The sequence below is a fragment of the Mus caroli genome, chromosome 16, assembly GCF_900094665.2.
Source record: "Mus caroli chromosome 16, CAROLI_EIJ_v1.1, whole genome shotgun sequence".
NCBI classification, from domain to species: Eukaryota; Metazoa; Chordata; class Mammalia; order Rodentia; family Muridae; genus Mus; species Mus caroli.
The window spans coordinates 54,264,854-54,287,500 of NC_034585.1; the positions used below are offsets into that span (position 1 = coordinate 54,264,854).

A 22,647-nucleotide genomic window follows, 5' to 3' on the forward strand; every position below is an offset into this window, starting at 1 on the left:
ATATATATATATATATATATATATATATATATATATATATATATATATATGAAGAGAGTGCATCTTTCGTCATGAGAAAGCAGGAGAATTTATAGGAAGACTATATCAGATAGATGCATATCTTTTACATGTTTGAATAAGAAGAGCCTGGGCTCCACATATGTACATGTATAGTCCAATTAGTATAATACACATGTGGACATGTAATTTTAAGATGTTTTCACTGTGTGGTGGCGATGGTGCACACCTTTAATCCCAGCTCTCAGGAGGCAGAGACAGGCAGATATCTGAGTTTGAGGCCAGATTAGACTACAGAATGAGTTCCAGGACAGCCAAGGCTACACAGTCAAAAAAAAAAAAGAAAAGAAAAGAGAGAGAGAGAGGTGGGGGGGAAGGAAGAAAGGAAAAAAGAAAAGTAAAAAGAAAAAATATGTTTTAGAAGATATCTCTTTACAGTATGCCCTAGGGAGTGCCCATGTTACTTCATAGGTCATATGCTTCTGCTTCCCAAGGAAGGTGGGGTACCCATAGGGCTGCTTGGTCCTGTGTACCTCTTGGCTCTTTGATAGTAGTTCCCATGTAGCTGATCCAAGGAAACAGTTACCTGGATAGTAGTTTTGAACTTCTAAAAAGTTGACTTTTGAAAGAAGACATTTGTAGGGAGTTGGTCTGATGCTAAAGTCCTGTTCTTCAATTGGTTTTTGATCCATCAATAAACATGCTAGTGGTCAATGAGCTGGGCAGAATAGACGGGACTTCTGAGTCCCTGCAGGCAAGCTAGCAGTTGAAGGAGACTTGGGGGAAGAAGGAGGTACTATTTCAGGAAAAAGTGGATTCTTAAAGCTCTTGCAAATTTGTTCAGCAACCAGAAACTCTAACAACATGAAATTAAAAAAAAAAAAAGACTTACTTTCTTTTCTTTATGTATTTATTTTTAAGCAGAGGGATGGCACTTTAGGAGACGATGAGGCCCTGAAGTCTCAATTACCTTCTTCTAAGTCCTCCACTTGGTACTATTCCCAGTGTGTCTATGAAGCAGATCATAATCCACTCATGAGGAGAGCCATCTTGACTTTTTTTGCAGGGACTTTATTGGTTATCTCAGTGCTGCAGAACCCTTTGAAAGAATAGTCTATGTGTCACACACACACACACACACACACACACACACACACAGACACACACACACACGTAGGTGTCGGATGGATGCAGTACCCCACTGATGAGAAGTCTGCTTTCCTGTGTTACTCTCTGATCCCATCTGACACCATTGCAGTCAGTGCACGAAAGGCTAAAGACAGACTCAAGACATCACTCTCATGCCGTTCCTCTGGATTACAAGTGGAAGACTTTAGTGCTCAGCTCCTAAGCAGGCATATTAAAGTTTAAGGTGGCTTTGCGCTTTTCTAGGTATGGAATCTGTGAGAGAAGTAACATCAAAACAGTTAACAAGACAGGAAATCGTGCAGGCTAGCTAAATTTAGAACAAGGGTAGTGAATATATACAAATGAATGTGAGTTATTGTAACTGCCTTCTACCATTCTACTAAAAGTAATCTGTAATTGAATAGGAAATGAAGGTCAACAACAGTCAGAATTAATTCATACAGAAGGTCAGCAACAGTCAGAATTAATTCATTTAGGCTTATCAAAGCCATGGGATTTATGCAAGAGAACTTTATACTTTAAGTCACCTTTAAACATTCACAGAGGAAAGTTCCACTTGATCTTCTTCAGTTACTTTTCCCATGTATACCATGGCAGACTCTTTGTATGCATTTTGATAGTTTGACTATTGAGATTTGAGCCTGTAGTCTTAACATTCTGCTCCACTAGGCCCATAGACCTAAACTACAATGGCTTAAGCCTGTAACTCAGCCAAGACCCTTCCTTTCATTGTTTATGTCTGCAAACCTCCCCTCTTCTGGTTAACTATTTTTCCTAACAATCATTGCCTAAGAATCTTCTAGAGATCAGCAGTGGTGAGAGTTTAAGCTTTTCAACTGTTTCATTCCCTCAAGCCTTTAGCTCATGGATGGAGGAGCAGAAATATGAAAGCTGAGACTCTGGTCAGGACAACTTCCAAATGAAGTTTATTTTGCAGAGATCCTTGGAACTCTGTGGCTAGTTATCTTTGCTTGACTGACTGGTTCTGTGAATCTGTCACAGAAGAGCCCTCATCTCAGCATCTGCCCCCCACCCCCGGAACCTCACTCAGGTGGCCTTGGAGTGAACATTTCCAGGTTTCTTTCCTTTTGTTGTAATGTTGAGTCAGTGAAGAGAAGCCTGGTCTGTAACGGATACACCGTGTTTCTCAGCTTTCATCTGGATAAGAGTATCTTCTCTTATTTATAGTATCTTCTCCTCCCTCGGAGGAGCCCTTGCCACGGATGGAATCAGGACAGGGAATAGTTTGCAGAGTAAGGGATGCAGGCCTAGAGTGCTGGGGAGAGAATGTATGTCATGAGTCTGGCGCCAGCTCAGGGTAGAACAATTGCCTACCTTATGCAAGGCCCTAGCATGGTCACTAGCATCACCAACAAGCAAAGCAAAACAAAAAAAAAAAAAAAAAATCAATGAGCCTGCTATATGAAGATAGTAAGTTATACTTTCACCATAGTATCAGATACACCTGTTTTTAATTTATAGCATGGTTTAGCATATGGAAGGCTTTAAAGGGATATATTTTATTATAATTATTAGTATATTTTTCAATTGTTTTCCTTGTCTTTAGGGAGGGAACGAATTAGTTTTCAATTTGAAATCAAATGCATGAAAGCTTACTTCAAGTCAGTACATTCTTCTACTACATCCTAATGAACAAAAACCTTAATCCAGTTTCTCCTCCTAATTCTCAGATTTAATGAATTTTTTTTTGTAGCAAATATGAGAAGGGAGAACTAACACTCAGGGATATTTGAAGTATCATATGGAAACCAACTATTGTTATAATTCATAAAATATAGACATATATAAAAACACCTGAATGAGATAACCAAATAACAAGGGACAATGCTACAACTAGATAATCTTCACCAGCAAATAAAACCTCCAGTGCCAGAACAGGGTTATATAGTTGGATTGTTGGCCAAATGGGCCCCATGGAAACTCAGGCTACTGCCTAGGCTATTGATTGCTCTCTACAAACTGATTGTAAGGCCCAATTGCTGGAGACAACATCTAGATATTTTACTGAAGTTGATCTGGTGCCTTCCTAGAGCCTTTATTCCTACTGGCTAGAATTCATGGTACTAGAAAGTACTATATATAACTATATATAGGAGAATGGTAATGACTATCCAGCTACAATCTGCCTATGATCTATAGGAGTAACCTGCCTGTAAGATACGCTAATATAATAATGGCACAAACACCATGGGAGTAACCAACTACTCTCTGATGGGTTTAAAGACCTACTCCATGAGATGGAATTCATGCCTGACTCTGCTCTGATGGCCAAGAACCTATAGATAAAGCCGTAAACCAGGAGAAAATCAAATGCTGTTGTTCTGTTCAGGAAACACGGACCATGACAATTAAATGATATTCTGTTATACCCACAGATCAGTGCATTGCTCAGCCATCATCAGAGATGCTTCCTCTTGAAGTAAATGGGAACTAGCGCAGAGACCCTCTACTGGACCATGTGCAGAGAGCAAGAGACTTCAAAACACTCATTTCTAAATGGGGTGTATTCATTAAGCTCCTCCTCTCAGGGTTCCCTTTTCCCTGGGAAAGGGGAAGGGGAAACCTGGTAAGAATCAGAGGGGATAGATGACTCTAAGGAACCAATGTCTTCCAGAAACAACAAGGTTGATGCACATATGAACATACTGAGACTGTGGCAGCATAAGCAGGGACAACACAGGTTCAAGCCAGATAAGATCCCAGAGCTGAGAGAGGGAGCTGGACACAGGCTTCCACCCCTGATCGGGAAGATATCTGCTTATAGACATCTGTTGCAGAGGAAAACTTAGTTTTCTCCAATAAAGTTTCACAGGCTATATTAACCACATTTAAGTGTAGGCTCTATGTTCAGCTAGCACAAAACAAAGTCAGGATGTTTTTGTAGATTTTGTCTCATTGCTTTGCTTGAGAAGTTTTTGTCTTATTGGTTTTTTGCTTGCATTATGGTATCTGATTTTCTGGAGTGTGTGTGTGTGTGTGTGTGTGTGTGTGTGTGTGTGTGTGTTTCTTGTGTTTTTCTCTTTTATTTCTTCTTCTTTTTTAGCCTGTTTGTTTTCTAAAGGGAGAGGGTATGGAACTGGGTGGATGGAAGGTGAGTAGGATCTGGGAGGAGTTGGGGAAAGAGAAAGCATAATCAGAATACATTATATAAAAGTTATTTTTCAATTAAAAAATGACCAAGGTGCATGTTCACTTTCTCCATATCTTTTCTGTAGATATTGCAGCACCCCCACCTACTCCCCTCTGCAGCATCCCCACCTACTGTCCTCTGCAGCATCCCTACCTACTGTCCTCTGCAGCATCCCCACCTACTGTCATCACATTATATTGATTTCTTCAGCATTCTCTGTCTATTTTTTTTGTGGGCTATTAGCTAGCTTCATGTCACTGTAACTAAATACAGGAAGTGTTAAGCTTACACAAAGAAACTTTATTTAACACATGATTCTCGAGGCTTCAGTGTACAATTTGTAACTTTGTTCTTAGGCCTCTAGGGAGGTTGCTGAATGACAACAACAGGGAATATATGGTTCTGGGAAAACCACTCATATCATGATCCAGAAAGGAGGGAGAAAGGAGGGAAGGAGAAGGAGGTATTATGTAGGCTAGGGTCCCATAACCCCTTCCCTACACACACACACCACAATTACCTACTAATCTCTCACTAGCTCTCATTTTGTCTAAGTCCACAGCATATCTCAGTATAAAACCCCGCAGACCAAACTTTACAAATGGACTTTTGTGGAACACTCATCCAAACGCAGCAGTGAGGAAATCCGATATTCCAACCCTGACCCACCCAACAGCCTAGAGCAGCCTGTGGATCTGTCCAAACAGTATCAGTTGGGTTCACTTATAATAAATATTATACAGCTGAGGTACCAATAAATTCTACTCACAAGGTTCAAGCTGAAGCACCAACCCACCCGCAATGGTTCAAATGTTCTTAATTTTCGACATGCTCTTCTCAGAAAGCCATGCATGAAAAGAACAAGTTTCTTTCTACCCATGCCCTTGGCTCTGCATTTGGGATGTCAATGAGCTTCAGAGAAGGGATTCCTCTCCTTTGGTTTTTATCATGAAACCTGGGATGAAAGCCAGCTGTCAGTAAGTCTTTAGGCTTGCTCAGCAAGATCATCAGTCTTCAATAGCTCCACTCAGCACTGTTCCTTTTGCTTGGAAAAATATTGAGGAACCAATATAAAGATTAAAGTTCAAAACATCTAGTATCTGGTTGGAACTCTTAAAGATTTATCTTGTACTTCTATTTATGTATATGTGTGTGTGCCTTCATGGACTTATGTGCGCTGTGTACATGCAGGGCCAGAGGATGTCAAGTACCCTATAACTGGAGTTATAGTAGTTGTGAGCTGCCTGATATTGGTAACTTGGAAGCAAATTCTGGTCTTCTGTAAGGTCAATAAGCATTCTTCACCTCCATGCCATCTCAACAGGTCCTGACATGAGTTCCTATGTGACTTTACATTCAGGAGTTTCTCTTGAATTAAAAGACAGTGAAAAAAAAAGCCTTCTGGTAGGCCAGAGGACTGCTGGGTAAAAAATGCTCTCATTTGCCAAAGAGGAATTTCTCATCTATCACTGATGGCTGAAAACATTACTGGAATTGAGGGAAAACTAAAGAGTCAGCATGTTTGCCCAACATGTGCAAAGCCCTGAGTTCTGTCATCAGCTTCATATAAAATGGCACCGTGGCTCATGTCTGTAATCCTAAAACAAGGCAAGTGGACGCAGGAGGATCAAAAGTTCAAGATAATCCTCAACTACGTATTAGTTTGAGGCTAGTCTCCCTACAAGAGATCCTGTTTAAAACACATACAAACACACACACACACACACACACACACACACACACACACACACGAGAGAGAGAGAGAGAGAGAGAGAGAGAGAGAGAGAGAGAGAGAGAACAAACAAAAAGCCAAACAAACAGATCTTTGTTGATCCTCCCTTATAGTCCATTCCAACCAGTTGTAGATATGTCCCATGAAATGGTCAGTCACAAAGTCACCTAAGTGACCGCATGTGAAGGACCTCATTTAGGAATCTGAGGATTCCCTCTGTTTCAGGTCATGCCACAGCTATCCACTTTCCACATGTCTGGTTTGATGGTTCACATTTTCCTGATACAGGGCCTTGGCAACCTGGACAGATTCCAGACATGTAGCTGCCTAAACTAACAGACTGATACATAGTCTCCATACTGTGTCCTCTCACTCCCAAAGAGGTACCAGCTTTCCCCAGGTATTTGCTTTTCTAGTTCTGTCTGTTTCCTTTGTCTCTCTTTTTCTCCTCAGACACAAGCTGATCGTCACAGGGGACACGGGAAAATAGCTGCTTGCTTTCAAACAGGCCTATTGTGAGACACATTCTTGTGCCCTCCCTTCCTCTTGGTGCCTGGCCTGCTTTGCCCTCTCTCCAGGACATCATGACTCTGCACAGTCACCCTCACCCTGTAAGCCCCCAATACTTGCCAGCAGTCATGCTGGCAGCCTGAGAGGCTGGCATGTCATTTTGCTAAGTAGTTAGGCACCTGGCAGCCTTTGCATCTCGATTCTGAAGTCTGGCTTCTGACTTCTGTGCTGAAGGCAGCATTCTGTTCTGTACAGAAGAACCCTCACCCCCTACATAGCCATTCAACCTCCTTCCTCCCACACCCACCAGAACCACTGAGGTGTGTCTCCTCCTGGCACCAAATTACCACAGAGTGAACTGGTTTCAACTCTATCCCATTCATGGGGAAGAACCCATGTAAATGTGTCCAAAATAAGGACAAATACAAGTTGAACTCCCAGGTTAGGCTTTAGTGGATTTGAAGTAGATGAGGAGACAAATGCTTAGTGGATGCTAATCCAGGTGTGGCCAGTAACCAACATCCATTGCAGTAAGAGGCAAGTGACATCTGCCACTCATAAGAGAGAAGCTGGGCTAAGATGTGGTCTTACCTAGGGATTTTCAGAACCCTTAAGTAAGTAAGTGGAAACTGCACTCCAGCTAGCTCTAATTTCTGCCTCTTCCCTGCAATTGCAATTTTCTTTGTCTACCCTTATGTCAGTGGGTAGGGACTTTGAGATGACTTCCTATCTTGGCTATTGAGTTTTTATTGTGTTCTTTTTTTAATGATTTCCTTTTTTGTAAGTCTGGTGTTGTTGTCATTGTTGTTGTTATATCACCCTTGGTTTTATTTAATGATCTGTATTTTTTTTTTTCAAGCTTTTCCAGCCTAGGTTCATAGGGGGAGCCTAAAAACAGCCTTTCCAGTAAATCTTGGCACTGGGTCTATTTGAGGTCAAAATCACTAGAGGCCAAAGGTCTACATGCTGGGTAATGTTTTAGAGGTACCCTGAGCCCAGGAATCTAGTGACTGGATCCATGAAGGCTGGCCTGGGGCTTAGGACTATTGCATAGGACTTGGCTTTGGAATGGGAGCAATGGATAAACTTTGAGGGCCATTCTGGAAGCTAGGTTTAAAAAGCAATTTTAGACCCTCAGTCTCTACCAGAGAGGTATTGGAGTTGATCCTGCTGGTGTTAGACCCTGGATTCGAGTTTCCTAGAGCAGAGGAATAGAGAGCAGTTAAAGTGGAGAATAAGACTTTTAAGGCTGTCCAGTTATAGGGTCAACTGCCTGGAGCTGGGGCCTGATGTTTTGGAGCGTCCTGAGTCTTGGTCTGTGGGTCAAGACTAGAGTGTAGAGCCATGAAAGGGGCTTGGTGCTAGAACAAGCCTAGTCTTTATCTGTGAGAAAATTCTGGGGTTTCATATACCAAGCTGGGAATTAGAGTATGCCCAAAACTGCATTGTCAATTGGAGGCTGATCTAGCTGTGGATACTTTAGGGCCTCCTGGCATTGGGAATATCTTAAGCACGAGGCTATCCAGATGGCCATGTTGGGAGGCCTGTAGACTGTTTGTGGAGACACTGGGGACAGTGGAGTGAGCATGGGCAATGAGACTACAGGGCAAGGCTAAGGGGCATGGGACCATGGTCTTCTTAGTGGTATTGGAATAGGGATGGAAACACAGACTCTGGATAGCAATCTGGAGACTGTGGCTAAGGGGTTCTGTGAAACTGTTGTTCCTGAGGTAGCCCAACTCTAGGTGTGTCAGTTGTTTTGTTGTTGTGATAATATATCTGACAGAAGCAACTGAAGGAGGGAAGAACAGGTTGGATTTGGACTATAGTTCCAGGACACACAGTATATCACAGCAGGCAAGGCATGAAGGCTGAAACAGGAGGTCATATTGCATCCAATGTCAAGAAGCACAGAGTGCTGAGTGCTTGCATTTATCCTTCTTCTCTTCACTCAGTCTGGGAACCCAGCCCACACAACAGGACCTCATGGCATTTAGGGTGTCTTTGCACCCAAATTAACTTAATTGAGGTAATCTTCACAAACATGTCTAAAAGCAGTTTCCATGGTGATGCTAAATTCTGTTAAGTTGATGATTAATACTAACCATCATCTAGGGGCTAAGACAGTACTTAAACCCAATTCCCTCTTCTTGGTCCCCCCGACGGTAACCCCTGCACCCCCTACCCAGTGGCTATAGTGATTGTGCTTTTGAGAGAAGTGGCAAGATATCTATGCAGTCAAACTCTTTCAACCCTCTTTAATTTTTCATTTATTAATTTTTTGCACTTATCCTCAAGTGCTAGTGTCTCTAAATCTCCTTAGCTCGCCTGTGGACAGTTCACATTGATGCTTCTGCTAGAGGAGATGAGCAGTGGAAAGTTCTGTTGTTATTAACTTCTCAAACAATATTTTTTTATTAATTGTTTGAGAACTTCATGAATTTATTCATATTAATCCAGTTCCCTCAGAGCTACCTCCCCCTCCCTACCTGCTGAACTTCATATCCTCCTTTCTTTAAAAACAAACATCCTGTTCAAATTTTGCTGTACTGATGGGTGCAGGGCCACTTGCTGGAGTTTGGCTGACTTTCAAGGAGCCACGCTCCTAAAGAAAAATGAGAACCCCTCTCCCCAGCAGCTTGTGAATGTTGTTACAACTGCTGTGAGTTCATTTGTGTAACTGCCTTGTTCAGATGGTGAAGACTCATCCTGCTTTCCTTGAACCCAGACATTGCTTATGAGAGACAGGAGGTAGCTAATGACATGTGAGCAAAAATAATAAACAGCCCCCTCCCTCCCTCCCTCCCTCCCTCACACACACACACACACACACACACACACACACACACATACACACACTCATGCCCAGCTCCTGTTCTCTCCCACTTCAGTCTACATTTACTAAAGACACCATATATTTCAGACTGTAGCCCAAGGGTAGGGCCCTGCAAATCTGCTCTCAGTTTACTGCAGGGAGGCCAGCTTCTCTGAGAAGATCCTAGATTTTAAGGAGTTTGCCTTGTACAAAACATTGCACTATTGTGTGGGAAACAAAGCAACAAAGCAGACTGCCAGATGCCAGCTGCAATACAAAACACTTGGGTATAAGACCTACAGTCTTTCCATGGTGTCCTGTTTTGTGAACTTCTAAGTAGTCAATCTTTAAAGATCCCTCTTTGCCCTCTCCTGACCCTCCTTCTTTCCTCTTTCTTTTCCACCACTTCCTCTCTTCCTCTTCCAGTTCTTCTTGTCTATTTCAGTCTTAGATTAACAGATGTGTGGTTGTGGCAGGTTGCAGTTGTTGGAACTGACAGGCTGTTCCTTTTCTCCTGAGAGCATATTTTCAAGAACTTTCCCTATTCCACGCACACAAACCCCAACCTCTCCTTATTCCAATGTTTTACCCCTGAGTAGATCAGGGAAAAAGAGAGGAAGTGACCTCCTGAGGAAGAGCAGACTCCCCATAGAGCCAGGAAGTCCTGCGGAAGCTTAGGAAGGTCCAGCCTCCTCTTTGAAAACTAGCAAGCCTGATGCATGCAGCCCACACAGGCAGCTGACATGTAACTGCAAAGCTACATGAGACTCTACAGAGCAGTTTCCTGGCAAGGTGTGATGTATGTGCTTTGGTCCCCTCTCCCTCAGAGTATGGAAATAGTATATTTCTAGTGACTGAGAAGGGGAATGGGCTGCAGAGGTACTATGAATAATTCCTGTGGCTTTGTGTGCCGTAATGTCTTTATTCCATGGTCTCCTCAAGTATACTCTATCACCCAGGCTTTTACAATTTGTATTGTGATCTTGATATGCACATCATTTGGGTTTTTATTTTATTGGGTATATATTATAGATTAATATATTTTTCCATAGCTTTCATTTACAAGTTTATTACCATTTTAAAAAACTTAAACAAATCATCATAGATAAAATGCACACATTGATTATGTTACCATTTAAGAAATACATTGACTCTGAATATGGTATATATTAATAGTATATATTAATGACTCATTCCTTCTTAAGAACAATCCCCCATGATACTGTTCTTTTTCCCTCACCTGTAAAGAATCATGTGTGATAAAGTGTGTTGGAATGGCTCAGCCATTGCCAGTGAAGTATTGCTGTTAATTAGTAAAGTAGAAATTTAGCATACGTTACTGAATCATGTTCAGTTTTTTATTCTTATTAAACCAAATGATGGCGTTATTTGGTCAGGCTCATCTTATTTGAATGTATTTCACTTAGAAAATGTTAAAAAAAATTTATTCTCTCTCACTGACTAAACGTATTTCTTAATTTATGGTACAAAAGCCTTGCTGTGTGTTTCCAACCATGGTGGAGAGGAGCAGACAGGAACAGTTTGAACGTGAATTCAGTCTCATTGGTTAAGTTTAGAGTCAGTGTGAGAGAGCCTGTGTTGAACATGTTGACTGTGATGGGGTTCAATTGATTCTGGCTTAAGGAGGGATGAAGCAATATCTCTGTGTCCAGTCTTCATTCAAATCTCATCTTTGAAATTCAATCCTAAAACCTTGGAGTTGATTGCAGATGAAAACTACAATACAGATATTAAATCTAAAAGATTTTAGCCAAACTCTATACCTGGCTGTTCTCAAACAGTACTCATGGCCTTCTGGGATGCAAAGATATACATGTGGACATGACTTGGACATGTGGGTGGATTTGAAAGGCAGTCCTGTACAAAATTGGAAATTGCTTAAAAATTCTCACTCTATGCATCTATTGATTTCCTTTCTGGAAAGGTGTTGGTATGGCTAGGCCACACGATGCCACCATGAGTAAGAGGCAGGGTCAGCTCTCCTGTTCTCATGCCCCCTGGTTAAAACAGAACATGACATATTGAATTGGAGGAAGTCCATTTAATTTCACTAAGATATACATCCTAATTCTCTCATATTGTTCTTTGATTAAAAGTATCTTTACATTATAACAGATACAACAATTTGTGTGACACTGTAGTTTATTTTCTTCTAATATTTTAAAGATGTCAGTTCACTGTTTTCTAGTCTTTTTCATTTCCCCTGAAAAATTTATGTTTTAGACTTCTTTTTCTTCTTTTGAAGATGTGGATTTTAATATTAATCCTTGCACTTGGTTTGAAAGGATTTTGGTATCACTGGGTTTATCACTAAACCTCCCAGTGTGTGAATTGGTATCTTTTATCAATGTTGGCAAGTACAATGATGTTACCTTCTTCTCTCTTTTTCTGGTGGGACACTGTTACATGTTCTCTAGACTTCTGTATCATTCTGCACCTCTCCATGTAACTTTTCCTGAAAGTATTCCTATATTCTTGACTTCTATATTCTTCCTACTTTTCCTTCAATTCACTTTCCCACTGTCCAATCCATCCAATTTATAATATGGGAGATTGTATCTTGTTAGTTCTAGATGGTACATTTATGTTTTAAATCTAACATAACTCTCCACACCTTTACCTACTCTTCCCATCCTCTGTGATTTACCCAAGCTATATGACCATAGTTATTTTGAGTGCCTTGCCTGATATACTGAAATCTTGATCATCTCATCTATTGTTAAGTTCACTGTCTTCCATACTGTTTTCTCTTGACTACTAAAATTTTCTATTATTTTGTAAGGTATATCAGACATTAAGTATTTTTTAAAATGATACCTATTGAAGGATCATATCTTTCACCAGAGAGCATACCCCTTTCCTTGTACAGATCATGTAGTGCCTACCAAGTGAAGCCAGCCTTCATCAGGGATGGTTAAGTCTCTGTTGACAACTATTTCCGTCTTCTGCTTGAAGCAGCTACCTCAAGTTTTAGATTAAAAGCCCCATTGACCTCTTTTTACTCAGGTTTGAAAGAGTTTAGACTTGCCAGCTATGTCACTCATGAGTTTCCACCCAGTCCTTCTGCCTTCTCTCCCGACATCCTAATAGTCTAGCAAATGTCTTGACTGAGAGACGGATGGATTGCCAAAGGCATGGCTTTGTCTCAGGTTTCACTTAGCCTTTTGGATAATCTTGGACCACCTTTCTACACTGCAGTGTTGCTGCAGATGTCTAGAACTCAGCCAGGGTTACATGGGGCAAATTATCCACGCAATTGAAAAAGCCCCTAAGGTTGCTAACTTACTTCACCAAACTCCTACGCAATCACTCAAACAAAAACAGGGCTGTTTTCTTTATTTTTCTATTACTTAACTTCAGGGCATGCTCCAAACCTGATTTCTAAAGGAGAAAAATTTCTGATATCCCAAGGGGGGAAAAAATCAGTTCACCTCAGAAGTTTTATTCCCTAATGTTAGAGTCTTTTTGTTTTCCCATGACTGGATTGGTAGGGTGCAGCCTGTGTATTGAGTAGCCAAGTATCTTTCCAAATCTATTGTGTAAGCCAGAATCTAAGTCTTTGCAAATTAGTTTATGGGATCGAGAGATCATGGCTCAGTGGTTAAGAGACCATTACTTCCAGAGGACTGGAGTTGAGTTCCAGCACCCATATCAGAAAGCTCACCACTGCTTGCAACTCCAGCTCCACAGACTCCTTACACCTCTAGCCTCCGAGGACACCCTAACACATGTGGTCATGCACAAATACAACACACACATGCACGCACACACACACACACACACACACACACATACACACACACACACACACACACATTGAAAATAAAATATGTCTTTAACAAAAGAAATTCAATTGCTAAGTAGTAACTGTTTAATAAGAGAAGGAGAATAGTAAACTAAACAAACAGTGTATAGAGACAAGAAACACAGTTAATCATTTCCCATGGCAATCCATCCGTCTCTCAGTCAAGACATTTGCTAGACTATTAGGATGTCGGGAGAGAAGGCAGCACTGTGCTCTGGCTCACTGCTGTATTCAACTTACAGCATCACCCTCATGTGCTTCCCTTGCTACTCACAAAACAAGTTTGGCCTTTTGCTTGCTTATTCACAGACCCTCAAACAATTTTCCAGAGATGAAGAATCTATAGGCAGTAATTAGATATTTCACTCAAAAAGCATTGCTAATTTATTAATTTCTATCTATTTTTATGGATAGTGGATACACAGTATAATTTTAGTAATCTAGTTAGTCAAGAGTATGGTTTTAAAGTGAAATACCCCAGAACTGTAGTTGATTCTAAATGTAACTTTATCTTGAACATATCACTCTATAAAGTCTACATAATGTGTGCAGTATTTATGGGGGAAAGTATATATTACTTACAAAGTATTAAGCTGTGAAGACTAAATTGTTTTCTGTATGTTAAAGCTTTCTAGAATATGGACATACTCTTTCCTTTTCTCCCAAAGTTTTTTATTATCATAATGAGATAAAATTGAATTCATTCTAAAAAGGTAACATCTTTGATGACCAGAAGTTGGCTTGCTCATGACTTCAGGTTCTTGGCAATGTTGAAATGGCATGGGGAAGAGAAATGAATTTCATGACAGCTCTATTCAACTTTAAAGTTTTCAGCACTGGGATACACAATGGAAAAATCTCAAAGGCATCCTGTGTGTCTGCATGTTTGTGATGATTACAAGAAAGTCAAGCATAAATCCAACAAATGCTTTAAAGTTGAGATGCTGGGTGTGTAGGCCAGGTTCTTTAACAGGGGCCAAGATTGTTATAAAATGACTTGAAAATCAGGAAACTTAAAGTTATATGAAAATAAGTTTGAGCATGCACTTGAGCCAAACTCTGAATGTGAAGAGAATAATTTTAGATAACAATATATAGATTAAAGGAGTCAGTCACAATAAACCTAAAAAGTAAGTCATATTTTCCTATTTGTGACTATTATACACATTTAGAAAATGTATATGGGGTATGTATACATGCGTGTGAGGATATACCTGCATGTGTATGTATAGGCATGTCAAAGCCAGAGGTCAACCTTAGGTTTCATTCCTCAAGGACCAACTACCTTGTGAGTTTCCTTTTGTTTGAGAATTTCATAACACATTTTATGTATTTTTATCAAATCTACCTCAACTCCCTCCACTTCACCTCCTACCATGTCACCACCACCACTTTGCCTCCCAGCTTATTTTGTTTTGTTCTGTTCTCTATACATTTTAAACTCACGGAGTTGTATTAGTGCTGTTAGTACGTGCATGTGTATAGGACTATCCCCTAGAGCATGGGCAGTCTCAAGATAAATGGTTCTCCTTCCCCAAGCAACCATTGATTTCCAGTAGCTTTTTAATCTAGTGATGAACCTTTGAGCATGCCTTTCCCATCCATGCTGGACTTTGGCTCTCTGGACTTGTGCATACAGACACCAATGTGAGTTAATCTGAGCAAGACTTACTGTGCCTGAAAACAAACAGTGTTTCACAGCATCCTTCACCACCTCTGATTCTTACCAAGTTTCCCACCCCTCTTGTAGTGATTGAGGAGCCTCGGAAAGAGGGTTAGTGGTGTAGATTTACATTTCAGGCTGAGCACTGTCTCTTCTCTCTGCACGTTGACTAATTATGAGTCACGATGTGAATCCCCATCTACTGCCCAAAACAAAACAAACAAGAAACCATTCTTTGATAACAGTTGAGAGATGCATTAATAGATGTGGATAACAAGTCATTAGGAGTCAGTTTAATACTATGTCTACTTAGCAGAATAACAGAAGTAGATTGTCTTACTGGCTAGATTTATGTCAACTGGACACAAACTGTAGTCGTCAGAGAGGAAGAAACTCCAATTGAGAAAATGCCTCCATAAGATGCGGCTGGGGGTGAGCCTGCAGAACATTTTCTTAATTAGTAATTAATGTGAAAGGGCCCAGATTACTCTGGGTGGTGCCAGTCCTGGGATAGTGGTCTTGGGTTCTATAAGAAAGCAGGCTGAGCAAGCCATGTGGAGCAAACAAGTAAGCAGCACCCTCCACTACTCTTATATCAGCTCCCACCCATAGGTTCCTGCACTGTCTTTTTCAGTGATGGGACCACATCTTGGAAGTGCAAGCCCAATCAACCCAATCTTCCCCAACTTGCCTCTTGGTCATATAGTTTCATTGCAATGGTAGAACGTCTAACTAAAACAGTTGTCCCCTATGACCTATGACCTACACAACCCTGAGTTCTTGACCCATTTAACAATACCAGGCATGAGTCTCTCATCTTGTGGGGTGGGCTTTACATCCAATCAGAAAGTGATTCTGTAACTCTTGTAATATTCACGTCACGATTGCATCAATGGGCATATCTTGCTGGACCAGTTGTTACTGTAACTCAGACAGTACACAAGTGGATAAGACCGTTTACTATTTTTCCTTCCTGTAATGTAGATAGTCATTTCCAGCATTATGAAAGCTAACCCATTAGGTATAAAAATTTCCATATTAAATATGAGGTGGCTTCAGCAACAAGGTTTTGCTGTTATGCTTCAGAAAGGTAAACGCCTAATTTACATCTATCTGGTATTGGGCTTTTTGTTAAACAGCTTATGGTTTCTGAGTGAAGAATTGTTGCCCCTTTGTAGACTAACACTATTTAAGTGTTTATGTACACACATATCTTAGGAAGGTTCTAAAGTATTACATTTCCATATGGTTTTCCCCACAGGTCATCAATATTTGTTATCCCTCCTCATCCCCCTCCGCGCCCCCCTGCTCTCACACGCCCTGCACTGTGTAATCTTTTCCACTCTATTATTCCCTTTCATATCATTTGTGTTCTATTGTCTTTCCCTAAAAAGCCCACTCATGGCAATTTACTAGCTTCCTGACCACTAAATGTACTCCAGGTTAAGTATACACATCTAAAAGTTAGGTGCCTCATATGAAAGAGAACATGAAACATAATTACTCACTTAAAATGATTATGCCCTGCCCCACCCCCTTACCAGCAAACTTCATATTTCATTATTTTTTACAGCTGCATAAATCCCACTGTGTAAGTGTACCACATTTTCAAGATCCATTCATCTGCTGGCGACCATTCTAGGCTGTTCCCATTTCCACTATTGTGAATCGAGCAGCAATAAACGTAGATGAGAAAGTACTCTGTAATGAGCTATAGAGTTCTTTGTGTGCATGCTCAGGAGATATACTGTTGGATCAGGTGGTAGATCTTTTCTTTAGCTTTCTAATTTCTGATTTCCATAAGGGCTTCACAAGTGTGCACACTCATCAACAGTGAATAATTATTCCCTTTTACCCATGTTCAAGGCAGAATTTGTTGTTATTTGAGTGTTTTATCTTGGCCATTTTTCCTGGAGTAAGATGAAATCCAAAGTATTTTGATTTTCATTTTCCTGATCTTTCAGGTGGTTAAATATCTTGAAAGCTATTCTATGCCTCTTAATCTTTCTTTCTCTAAGGACCTTCTGTTAAGAGCCATAGCCCATTTTTTAAGTTGTGCTGTTTCTTTTCTTGACATTTAGGGGTGTTTGTTTGTTTGTGATTTTTTTTTTTTTGGTTCTTTGTATATCCATGTCAGTTGCTAGCAAACAGTATCTTCCACTCTGTCAGATATCTCTTAAACCGAACAACAGTTTTCTTTCATGTTCAGAAGGTTTTGAGTTTCATGAAGTTCCATTTGTCTGCTGTAGGTTTTCTGTCCTGTGGTACAGTAATCCTGTTCAGAGAGTCCTTCCCTATGCCTATGAGTAGGCATGTGCTCATTGCTTTTTCTCCTACTAGTCCCAGAGTAGGAGACCTTATATGGATATCTTTAATCCATTTGTATTGAGTGTTATGCGGGATAAATGGGGAGGATGCCTCCTCCCTATCCACCCGCTAACATTTATATTAGTTCATATATTGAGATTCAGGAATCCACATGTCTCCACCTCCACAGAACTGGGATTACAAACATGTAACTCTACTCCTGGATTTTTTTTACCTAGATATTAGAGATTTATCGCAGGTCTTTATAGTTCCATGGTGAATGCTTTACTCTTATCCCTCTCCCAGCACTAGTCTTTAGGGTTTTTTTCCCCCTATAAAAATTTTAAAGGTACACTTCCTATACACCTCAAAAATCCTTGGGAGTTGTTTATACAAAAACCATTGTAGTCAAGCATGTTTGTATGTGTGTGTGTGTAATCTCACCATGTTTAAATAAAGTATATACTTCAAAATATATTAACTCCTTTATTTTTTCTTATTATTTATTCTTCTCTCATACAATACATCTCTCCAATCCTCCTAGTCCACCCTCCATTTATATTAGTTCATATATGTTGCTGTAATAAAATATCTGAGACTGGTAATACATGTATACATACATATACATACATACACACACACACACACCTATATATGGAGAAAAATGTAGATAAAGCCAGGTTATTTAGCTTATCACATCAGTACCTATACCTCACAATTCTTGATCTGGTTAGGGCTTTATAGCAAATAGCATAATAGGAATACCTTTGAAAGGGAGAAACCAGGATCACACAGGAAGCCAGAAACGAACAGGACCAGAGTCAGGCTTGCTGTCTTTGAAAACTGAAACTTTCATAAAACTACACCAGTTACTTCCAAGGGCAGGGCCTTCAAAAACCAAATAAGCACAAGCCACTGTATGTTTCATAACACCTGTTAGCCTTATCACACTGATAACCGGTCTCCAACACACACTCAAACCAGACCTAACCCTTATCAATATTCATGGGGCATAGCTTTAGTGCAGGTGCTTTCCTCTAATTGGAAAATTTCTCTCCCTTTTCCTATACAATAAACTCGCCTCAGATATTGCCATCTCCGGGTTGGCAAGTTGGCAAAGGCACTTGCCCCACATTTTAAAAAGCTACCACCACCTCTCTGACCCTTTCCTGACTTCCATAAACACAGTTACTTTCCCTTTCCTGTTGGCAAAACTCCCCATTCAGATATCAGTTAGTGTTTGCACTTCACCGCTGCCCTCATAGGGCTGGGGATGTACTGAGCACACCCATATCTGCAATACTACTTCTCTGCCCTGCGAATTGCGGCTATAGTAGAGAAGTGTAGAAAGCACAGAGGAAGGAAGAGAACAAAGGAGAAGGGAGAGGAAAGCTTGAAGCTTCAAATACTAGAAAGCCTGGAATAATATTTCCCAAACGGACAAAACCCCTGAGATATTGAAAATGTGGATAAAATACAAGGAAGTAGGTTTCAAATACAGTTAAATATCCAGAGTGGAAATACAGCATGCTGCAGTTTTCTTTTGTATCCCCCACCCCTTTCCCTTCCTCCACTGAAACTTTATTTTCTCCTCTGGTTATTTCTTGCTCAGTATTCATTTCCCATTCTGTCATGTTCATTAGTATTCACTTGGTTGCTCAGTGTCTTTTTCTCTGCTCAGCGATGGGAAATGACACAGGCTCCAGGTACCACAATGTGAAATGATTTTGTGAAGTGTAATAAAACATTTACTTGTTATCACATTTTCTCATTTTAGAAGTAGAGTTGCCAACCTCTGTAAAAAAGAAAAATAATAATGATATGAGTTGGTACAATGTCAAACAATTGTAGTTTCTGAGACCGAGGCAGAGATTTATTTAAATCTGGGCATAGCCTAATCTAGCACAGAACTCAGAGTATCTTTTTTTTTTTTTCCTATGAGAGTTACACAGTGGTTATGATTCACAAAGGGAGTCACACAACATATCCATTTGGTTCTGTATCTTTTAGCAAGGGAAACAAAGGCTCTTGGCAGATAATCAATGGCATACAATTAGCCAGTAACTTGTCATGGTGTGGGCTAAAGCTGGTTTTCCGGCTTCCGCTTGCTGCCATTTTTTGCAGTGTCACAGTGTCCCCTAACAGTGACTTATTTCTTTACCCACTTCCAGTATCTGTCCTTTCCCAAGAGTGAAACATCGTGGCTGGTCATCTAATCACCTGTCCCTGTAAACTCGGCTGCTATACCTGAGCCCATAGTCATGCCCCGAGAGGCACTAATTTACTACCCACACACACAGATTAAGTCTAAATGTCTTTAGGATAAATGCCTAATTAGACTAGTCTTCAGCATTTACTAGATTTAGATGGATTCACATGAATTCAGATTCAATGTGGTAGTCTTTAGTGTTGTTCAATAAGTGTTTAGCGTTTTTCCTCATGGGAAATGAAGTTATCTTTCTTTGTCCTTTTAAAGTTAAGTGTGCCTATGTAAATGCACTTGGCTATGGAATGAATGTGAGACAGGCTGCATGTCACTTCCAAGGGAGACCTTCAAGGAGAAGTGTATCATCTTTATGTCTCACCAGCTTCACGTGCACAGTTGATCCTAGTTCAGCAGCATGGACAATAGCCTAACCTACCCTCGTTGCAGAAAGAAGACATGTAGAATGCGTCTGCCCCAAATGGACACGGTCTGTATGCTTTAGATCTCTGAGTATAACTTAGTCTACCGTAAGTGGTACAAAAAGTCTAATGTAACATCTCACTCCAGTGGCAGTGCTTAATCAAATAGGTAAATAGATTCTTTTGCGTCTGTAAATTAGTTTTGTGCAGTAGCTTAATTAAGAATTTTCATTAGCCCCTGGCAATGGGCAAAGAGACACCTTATTGGTGCCACTGCTCTTATATTAGTCAAGGGCAGAACAAGTGACAGTCCTTTGCTCATCCTAACTTGATGCCTGGCTTGGTGGCTAAAGCTGTATTAGGCCTAAGACATATAAAAATCACATCACATGAATCAAATCAAATATCAAATCAAATTCAGGCAGCACAGAGAGGGAGGAGGAAGAGAGAGACTTGCATTCTGCCATGCCATTGGTATAGGTAGAGAAAGACACCCATAGATTTGCCCTCTGCTCTGTGGCACAGGCAGGCCATAAACATACAGAACCCTGCCTACCACCATGCAGTGAAGCACAGGAGGAAGTCAGAAACTTGAGGACCTCTATGACACACACAGGCCCCATAGTGCATGTCACAGGTGGACCATAGACTCCTCTAGGAGAAAACAATGGTACAAAAGGAGAAAGGAGAAGCTGCCAATGGTTAGGCAAGCCATAAAAACATGGCCCTGAGGGCTGGCCAAAGGGAGTTAAGAGATGAAACACAGTAAGTAATAATTTGGAGTTAGTGATAGGAAAGTAGACTCTAATAGCTTAGAGGGTAGTTTTCTGCCAAGCTCTAGTGCTGATTAAGGCTTATTGCAATTATAAAGGTTGCATGTCATCTTCCTGGCTGAATACTTCATAACACTGGGCCTAAACATCTTTGACAGTTTTCAGAGCTGATCAATATTTTGATTTTACATTACTCAGTACTAAGTAAGCATGCTGCTTCATATAAATGCATATTATAAATTGGCCAGAGTATGTTTAGAGCTATTTCAATCCTTTTTGGAAATTCTAATTCCAAGCAAAAGTTAACCTAATAAGTTTTTAAAATGAATTCAGCAACTCAACAGTAATTTTAAATATCAAATGGCCCAACATGATACAATCCAAAGATACACTAACTTAATTACTTACATGCTGAGAAATGATGCTTCTAAATTCTTGGAAGATGCATTTTATAGAATACTAAGAGTCTAGAAAGGAAATGTCCCTAGACTGCAGTGAAGGAAGGAGTTTGGCTGTGGAGAGGGGGTATTCCACGAGCCTTCCCAGTATCATGGTAGTTTTGTCTCATGTCTCAGGTAGACTTGTGTTGTGTCTTCTCGGGTACATAGAGAGAGTTACAGAAGTAAGAAGTCCCATCAAACACTTTGTAGTGTCCATCTAATTAATCAAATTAAAGGTTTTTAAACATGCAAATTGTTATTATATTTTTGGACCGGTAGGTGAGGTTGAAAACTGCATCCCTTCCTGTTTTTTTTTTAAGGTGTGCTATGATAAATCACTTTATTACTTTAATTTCTTTACAACCTAGTCGTTGCCTATTTCTCTTTCCCTATCTCCAATAGGATGTTCTCCGCCTCCTTGCTTCCCAGCCTGCCAAGCCTCCCTGCTCCCTTGGGCCTCAAGTCTCTCGAGGGTTAGGCACATCTTCTCCCACTGAGGCCAGACTAGGCAGTCCTCTGCTGTACATGTGTTGGGGGCCTAATATCAGCTAGTGTATGCTGCCTGGCTGGCAGCTCAGTGACTGAGAGATCTGGGTTAGTTGAGACTGCTATTCTTTCTATGGGGTTGCTCTCCACCTCAGCTTCCACCAGCCTTTCCCTAATTCAACCACTGGGGTTCCCAGCTTTAGTTCAATGGCTGAGTATGTCAATCTGCATCTGTCTGTGTCAGCTGCTCATTGGACCTCTGAAAGGACAGCCATGCTAGGCTCCTATCTGTAAGCACACCATATCATCAATAATAGTGTCAGGCCTTGGAGATGAATCTTAAAAGTCTGTCTCTTGGCGCTGTAGAGATGGCTCAGTGGTTAAGAGCACTGACTGCTCTTCCAGAGGTCCTTCTGGTGTGTCTGAAGAGAGTGACATTGTATTCGTGTACATTAAATAAATAAATAAAACTTAAAAATAAAAGAATCTGTCTCTGGGCATGGCAGTACTTAAAGAAGGCAAGAGGACCATGAATTCAAAGTCAGCCTGCACTACATAGCTAGACACTATTACAAATCTTGAATGAACTCGTCCCTCAGTCTGAACCTGTTCTTTTGGTTTCAATGTGGCATCCAACATACAGTCAGGAGGGAGGAACAAGTGAAGGGCAACTGCTTTCCTTTAGCAGTAGTGACTTAGATACAAGGCCTGGATGATTTACATCAGCCTGGATCAAAGTAAGTTCTGCAGTGTCTTTTTAAGAGCCAGGCAATTCTGCCACCAAATACAATATTTTCCTTTTCTCCACATTACTACACTACTGACAAGTCTTTGCTTCAGAACTCATCATTCAGAAATGTGTGCTTGCTTCCAGAGTGTGTCTAATACTGTTGGAACACAGGCTTCAGAGAGCAGCGAGAGGCCCCGTCTCAGCAGCCCTTCAGAGGGTAGTGTGTGCCTCCAGTGAAGGGTTTGGCCTGCAAGAGGCAATGTTCCTGTCCCTTGCCAAGTTGGCTTTCTGTATTCTCATGTGGCTTCCTAGTAACCGAGCAGAGTCTAGTCTGCTGTCAGCTGGAGGCTTGGGCAGTGGTGTCCCTTTAGGCACACAGCTACCAAAACCCGTCTGTCCCTTCATTCTCTTTAATGGTGTTT

At 40.7% G+C, this 22,647-nt stretch overlaps 1 non-coding gene across 1 annotated transcript; it reads left to right on the forward strand.

Annotated features, from left to right (window-relative positions):
- The first annotated feature begins 20,029 nt into the window (after window positions 1-20,029).
- LOC115029624 lies at window positions 20,030-20,173 on the forward strand. The gene has a single exon (XR_003835191.1). It is a non-coding gene; the product is annotated as a small nucleolar RNA SNORA48 (small nucleolar RNA).
- The last annotated feature ends 2,474 nt before the right edge of the window (window positions 20,174-22,647 follow it).